The following is an 8074-nucleotide window of genomic DNA, read 5'->3' as shown; positions in this document are numbered from 1 at the left end:
AGAGCGTGCGCGTGAGCAGGGGAGGGTCAGAGAAAGAGGGAGACACAGAATCCAAAGACAGGCTCCAGGCTCTGAGTTGCCAGCACAGAGCCCGACATGGGGCACAGAGCCCCACGTGAGGCTCAAACCCCCAAACCAGGAGATCATGACCTGAGTCGAAGTCAGACGCTCAACTGACTGAGCCACCCAGGAGCCCCTCAAGTTATTACAGTATAGTGCGTTGGGATAGCACATATTACTAAACAGTGCCAGTAAACTGTGTTTATTTTACACCATGGCTGGAATTGTTTGAACAACCAAGTAGGATATTGGTCTAAATTGCTATTCTTTGTAACATACATGTATTGTATGTGAGAGAGAGATTAGGGGCAGCCTTATCATGTGATTTTTTTAAAAAATCTATTAAAATGATCATTTTAACTATCAATATATTTAAATAGTAAGTTTCATATCAATGAATTCATTTTGCATTTTTGGATGCAGCCTAAGAACTTTTAGAATATACTATTAGATTCAGTTCATGCACTTTTTTTTAATTTTTTATTTTTTTAAATGTTTTATTTATTTCTAGGAGAGAGAGAGAGACAGCATGAGCAGGGGAGGGTCAGAGAGAGAGGGAGACACAGACTCTGAAATAGGCTCCAGGCTCTGAGCTGGCAGTCAGCACAGAGCCCGACGTGGGGCTCGAACCCACAACTGCGAGATCATGACCTAAGCGAAAGTCGGACGCTTAACTGACTAAGCCACCCAGGCGCCCCGTTTTTTTGTTTATTTTTAAGAGTGAGAGAGAGAGAGAGAGAGGAGGGGAGGGACACACAGAGAGAGACACACACACAAAATCAAGAAGCAGGCTCCAGGCTCTGAGCTGTCAGCACATAGCCTGACACAGGGCTCAAGCTCATGAACCATGAGATCATAACCTGAACCAAATTCCGACAATTAACCGACTGAGCCACCCATGCACCCCATATAATCTTTTTTTTTTTTTGGTAATATTTATTTATGAGGGAGAGAAGGAGACACAGAGAGCGAGACAAACAGAGAGAGAACATGAGCAGAGGAGGAGCAGAGAAAGAGGGAGACAGGGGTTCCAAAATAGTCTCTGAGCTGTCAGCACAGAGTGCGGTGTGGGAGTTGGAAGCCACGAACCTGAGATAATGACCTGAGCCAGTGATGGCACAGTTATAACAACACAATGCCAACACTTAAAAAGTCCCAGAGTTCAGTGTTACGAATTCCTGATATCATCAAGTTTCAACAGAGGATTTAATATCTCACATTGAAATCTCCACATCCTTAGAAAAACATTTTTTAAATTTATTTCTTTTGAGAGAGAGAGAGAGTGCACCAACAGGGGAGGGGCAGAGAGTGTGGGGAGGGAAAATCCCAAGCAGGCTCCATGCTGCTCCCACAGAGCCTGACGTGGGGCTCAGACTCAGGAACTGTGAGATCGTGACCTGAGCTGAAATCAAGAGGCAGATACTTGACTAAGCCACAAAGGTGCCGCAAAAAATTTAAATAACTAAATCTCTTACCCGTTACTTTAAAAACTCTGCATAATCCCTTTAGAAAAAGGGGCGGGGGGGAGTCCCTGAGTGGCTCAGTCAGTTAAGCCTCTGACTTCAGCTCAGGTCATAATTTTGTGATTCAGGAGTTTGAGCCCCGCAGCCAGCTCTGTGTCAACAGCTCAAAGCCTGGAACCTGCTTTGGATTCTGTGTCTCCCCCTCTCTCTGCCCCTCCCCCATTCACACTCTGTCTCAGTCTCTCAAAAAAAAAAAAATGTTTAAAAAAATTCTGCGGGGCACCTGGGTGGCTCAGTCAATTAAGCGCCCAACTTCAGCTCAGGTCATGATCTCATGGTTCATGGGTTCAAGCCCCGCATCGGGCTCTGTGCTGACAGCTAACTCAGAGCCTGGAGCCTGCTTCAGATTCTGTGTCTCCCTCTCTCTCTGTCCCTCCCCCATTCACACTCTGTCTCAGTCTCTCAAAAAAAAAAAAATGTTTAAAAAAATTCTGCGGGGCACCTGGGTGGCTCAGTCAATTAAGCGCCCAACTTCAGCTCAGGTCATGATCTCATGGTTCATGGGTTCGAGCCCCGCCTTGGGCTCTGTGCTGGCAGCTAGCTCAGAGCCGGGAGCCTGTTTCTGATTGGGTCTCCCTCTCTCCCTGACCCTCCCTTGCTCATGCTGTCTGTCTGTCTGTCTCTCTCAGAAATAAAACATTAAAAAAATAAAATAAAATTCATGCTTCCTTCAGCATCTCTGAGGCATCAATTCTCCTCCAAAGCTCTTGTGTCCCCACTGTTCCAAGATCCCAACAAGTCACACGTACATAAGTCCCACAGCAGCTTAAGGAGCTTCGACGTTGCCACTCTATCCTAACAAGTTAAAAACTGAGCCAACTGAATCATCCACAAGTCCACTTAGATCCGTCAGGGAGGTGAGGTCACAGGCAAGCCCCCGGCCCCCACACCGGAGAGGCAGGCAGGCAGGAAGGTTCAGGGAACCACGACTTACCAGAGCAGGCACTCCACGTGAACCAGTCCTGAGTAAGAACCTGAACTGCAGCTGATGAGCTGTGGGAGGCGCAGTGTCTTGGACAAGCCTGAGAGTCCAAACCTTCCTTGGGAGGGGGACTCAAACCCATGATTTTACCTCAGGAGTTTGTGAGGGGTGCTCACAGTGACTACGGGAGGAAAATTCCCTCCTGCTTCTTGCAGCGGGAAGGGAAAGGTAACCATTTTGAAATACACCAGCGCATTCTGTTCGTCTTAACAAGGCCTGCCCTCAGGAGAGACTAGTTAACTGGAGCCTAACCTACTGGGGTTTTATCAAAGCCTAATTGGCCCCAGGGAAGGAAATCCTAGGCTCCCTCTGGCTCCAGCCTTCCCTATGGAGGAAGGGAAATCCCAGGCTCCAGCTCCGTCTAACTATTCTGTCCCGCCCAAGGAGGGAGATGGACTGAACAGCACGTGTGGGGCTCACAGTCCACGTGCACAGGCTGGCTACAAACCTGAGACCTAGTCATTAGACGTGCTCCCCCTCCCTGACCCCTTACCACCATGTTACTAAAGGCCCATGACGGCAGGGTTTTTTTTTTTTTCAAATTTTTAATGTTTTATTTATTTCTGATAGACAGAGAGACAGCATGAACAGGGGAGGGTCAAAGAGAGAGGGAGACACAGAATCCGAAACAGACTCCAGGCTCTGAGCTAGCTGCCAGCACAGAGCCTGACATGGGGCTCAAACCCATGAACCGTGAGATCATGACCTGAGCCAAAGTCAGATGCTTAACCAACTGAGCCAACCAGGTGTCCCCCCATGACAGCAGTTTTGAGCCGGTGTGTCTTGTCGAGCAATCAAGACACATTACAAGGCACACCAAAAGGCAAAAACCAGGCTGAAGAGACTGAACAACCATCAGAGTGAGAACCAGGTGTGCCAGAAATGTCGGCTTCTCAGAACAAAACGTTTTAAAAACTATGATGGATACACTCAAGGCTTTAATGGAAAGAACAGACAAGAGGTAAGAACACATGAATGATGTAGGCAGGGAGATAGAAATTCTAAGAAAGAATAAAAAGGAAATACTAGAAATCAAAAGCACTGTACCCAAAATAAAGAATGCCTTTGATGGGCTCATCAGTGGCCTGGAACCATCTGAGAATGGGATCCCTCAGCTTGAGGACATGTCAATAGAAACTCAAACACTGGGGTGGTGGGTGGCTCAGTCAGTGAGCATCAGACTCTTGATTTCAATTTTGGCCATGATTCCAGGGTCTTGGGATTGAGCCCTGTGTCTGGTTCCATGTTGAGAGTGGAGCTGCCTGGGGATTCTCTCTCTCTCTGCCTTCTCTCCCTGCTCTCTCTCTCTCTTTCTAAAATTAACTAACTAATTAAATAAATAAATAAATTTAAAAATCTTAAAGAAACCTCAAAAACTAAAAAAAGCAAAGAAGGAGGAGGAAGAGGAGAAGGGGAAGAATAGGAAAAAGAAAAAGAAAAAACAGAACAGAATATCTAATAAGAACTTAAAAAGACATAGTATATATGTCATGGAAATACCAGTAAAAGAGAGAAAAGAAGAAACATTTGAAACGAAAATGACTGAGAATTTCCCAAAATTAATGTTAGACATCAAACCTCAGATCCAGAAAGCTCAGAAAACACCAAAACAAAACAAAACAACAACAAAACAAAAAACAAAAGTGAAAACACCAAACAAGATAAGTGCCCAAACACAAACAAACAAACAAAAAATATATCAAGGCATGTCATACTCAAAGTTCAGAAAATCAAACCTAAAGAAAAAAATCCTGAAAGAAGCCATAGGGGAAAATAAGCTTACCTATGGAGGAACAACAATAAAAATCAACCCAACTTCTCAGAAATCATGCAAACAAGAAGAGGATACAGTAAAATATTTAAAGAGTTAAGAGGAAAAAAACCCCACTAACTTAAAATTATGTACCTGCAAAATCATGGTTCAAAGGAAAACAAGAAATAAAGACTTTCTCAGAAAAACAAAACTGAGGGAATTTGTTGTTACTAGGCCTGTCCTGCACGCATCTGCCGTCAGAGAATCACAAATTAAAACACAATGAGATACCACTAACTCCTCTCTGAGAATGGTCAGAATCCAACACTGATATCACCAAATGTTCGTGAGGACGTGGAGCAGCGGGAACTCTCATCCACTGCTGATGGGAATGCAAAATGGTGCAACCACTTTGGAAGTCAGTGTGGCTGTTTCTTACAAAACCAGACATACTCTTACCAGACAATCCAGCAGTCACAGTCTTTGGTATCTGCCCAGTGGAGCTAAACACTTATGTGCACACAAGAGGCTGATTTTATATACCAGCTTTTATTCATAATTGCCTAGAAGCAACCAAGCTGTTCTTCAGTAGGTGAATGCATAGATAAACGGTGGTTCACCCAGACAATGGAATATTATTTGATTCTACAAGAGAAATGAGCTATCAAGCCATGAAAAGACAAGGAAGAACCTTAACTGCATACTTCTAAAGCAAAAGAAACCAGTCTGAAAAGGCTGCATATGGTATGACTCCAACTATATGACATTCTGGAAAAGGCAAAACTATGGAGACAGTAAAAGATCAGCGCCTGCTAGGGATTAGGAGGGAAGGAGGGATGAATAGGTGGAGCAGAGAAGATTTTTTGGGCAGTGATACCATTCTGTATGATACTGCAGTGGTGCGTATATGCATTATGCATTCCACCAAGCCCACAGAATGTATGACACCAAGAGTGGACCCTAATGTAAGCTATGGACTTTGGGTGGTTGTGGTACGTCAATGTGGGTTCATCGATTGTAACATATGTAGCACTGTGGTAGAGAGGGGCCATAGTGGGGCAGGCTGTGCCTGTGTGGGAACAGGGCTTATGCAGAAACTCCATACAATTTCCATTCAATAAGCTGTGAACCTAATTGCTCTTAAAACAATGTATTAATTTTAAAAAAGGTTGTATGAATCAAGACCCATGCCCTCAGGAGCTTAAAATTCAGTAAGCTGATAATTTTTAAAATGTGAAAAATTACATGCCAATATCACCATAAATCATGTTAGAAAGTAAGCTAAAGCTTCAGAGATGATAGTCATAAAACACACCACAGACAAATGATTAGTATCCAGAATCTATGACTGCTGCCTACATATCCCACAAAAGATAAGCAACCGATCCAAAATGGGCAAATGGTATGAACCAGTGACTTGGCCCTCAGGCAGGTTCGGCTGATGCTGACTTCAAACGCTATTATTGCAATAATCTGAGTACATCATTCTATGATCATACAAGTGGAAGTTCTGAGATAAGGTTGGATGTTTAAAGATAATATCGAATATATATAATATAATTTAGATATAATATGTATTACATTTTGATATCAGAGTCAACAGGGTTTGCTGATTATGGGCTGAGAGAGAAAGGGGTGTCCAGAATGACTTCAAGAAAGAAATAACCACAGCACTAGCCCCTCATCCATACAATGAAGAATATGATCAGCAACTCCTCCTCACTTCCTACTCCTCCTTCTTCTTCAATGTATTTTTTTGAGAGAGGGAGAGAGAGAAAGCACTGCCAGGGAAGGAGCAGAGAGAGAGATGGAGAGAGAGAATCCAAAGCAGGTGCCATGCTTATCAGCACAAAGCCCATCTCAAGTCTCAAACTCACAAACCAGGAGTCCCCTTGGTTTCTTCTTCATCAGGATACCAGTTGTCTGGGATTTCTCACCTATGAATTTAAAACTCATTTGAGATAAATACTGCTCCAAAAGATTACTCATTGGAGCACCTGGGTGGCTTAGTCAGTTAAGCCTCTGACTTTGGCTTAGGTCATGATCTCATGGTTCTAGAGTTGAAGTCCTGCATCAGGCTCTATGCTGACAGCTCAGAGCCTGAAACCTGCTTCAGATTCTGTATCTCCCTCTCTCTCTCTCTCTGGCCATCCTCTGCTCTCTCTCTCTCTCTCAAAAATAAATAAATTTTAAAAAAAGATAAATCATGTGGCGCTTGCAGCTCAGTCAGTTAAGGGTCCAACTCAGTTTCCATTCAGGTCATGATCTCATTGTTCATGAGTTTGAGCAGCATGTTGGGCTCTGTGCTGACAATGAGGAGTCTGCTTGGGATTCTCTCTCTCCCTCTTGTTCTGCCCCTCCACTGCTCATGTGCTCTCTCTCTCTCTCTCTGTCTCTCTCAAATAAATAAATAAACCTTTTGTAAGAAGGATTCATCGTGACCTGGCTTCCCACATACCATGTGGGGAGGAGCAACACAACACACATATTTATCAGAAACACTCCTTGAAAATTTAACATATGTAAAAACACCTACTTTCTTCTGTTTAATGGACCTTCTCACATAAGCCAGGGCTTTCAGTCTCTGTTCCCACTGTAACCCATATTCTCTGCACCAGAATGACGTTGAATTGCATATGGACTTTATCTAGGAGCACCTCTCCATCCTGGTAAACGCAGGGTGCCTTCGGCTAACTCTAATGAGACTCCATCAGAAATAAAAAGGGGGAAATAGCTACCAAAACAAGGATATTTTGCAAAATAATAAGACACTAGTTTATTTCACACAACTCTACACACATAAATTAGAAAACCTAGAACTCTACCCAAAGATTAGGAAAGCTATGAGAAATTTCTAGTGTTCTAGAAAAATACTGTTTATGGAAATTGACCCCACTGGAAACAGAAAGCCTAAATAGATCAATTACCATAGAAGAGACAGAGAAAAGTAATACAAAAGCACCAGGTCCACATTGGCTCATTGAGAAATTATACCAAAGCTTTAGTTAAAAAATATTTTTAAGTAGGCTCTAGGCCCAATGTAGGGCTCAAACTCAGAACCCCAAGATCAAGAGTCACATGCTCTACAGACTGAGTCAGCCAGGCACCCCTATACCAAACCTGTAGAGTCTACACAATTCCAGTTGTTCTCAAGCCTTTCCAGGACATAAAAATAGTACGAAAAAACCTAAAAATAGAACTACCTTATGATCCAGCAATTGCACTACTAGGTATTTAACCAAAGGATACAAAAATACAGATTTGAAGGGGTACATGCACTCCAACGTTTACAGCAGCATTATCAACAATAGCTAAACTGTGGAGAGAGCCCAAATGTCCATTGACTGATGAATGGGTGAAGAAGATGGCGTGTATATACCATGGAATGAAATCTTTACATTTGCAATGACGTGGATATAGATAAAATGTATTGTGCCAAGAGAAATAAGTCAGTCACAGAAAGACAAATACCATATGATTTCATTCATATGTGGAATTTAAGAAACAAAACAGATGAACATACAGGAGGTGGGGTAAAAAAAAAAAAAAAAAAAGGAGAGAAACAAACCACAAGAGACTCTTAATGATAGAGAACAAAGTGAGCGTTGATGGAGGGAGGCAGGTGGGGGATGGGCTAAATGGGTGATGGGTATTAAGGAAGGCACTTGTTATGGGCACTGAGTATAATATGTAAGTGATGAATCACTGAATTCTACTCCTAAAACCAATACTGCAATGTACATTAACTAAAAAATT

The sequence above is a fragment of the Hyaena hyaena genome, unplaced genomic scaffold (assembly GCF_003009895.1).
Source record: "Hyaena hyaena isolate Hyena2069 unplaced genomic scaffold, ASM300989v1 scaffold_20, whole genome shotgun sequence".
Taxonomy (NCBI): Eukaryota; Metazoa; Chordata; class Mammalia; order Carnivora; family Hyaenidae; genus Hyaena; species Hyaena hyaena.
The sequence above is the reverse complement of the archived record's forward strand: the minus strand, read 5'-3'. Positions refer to the sequence as shown.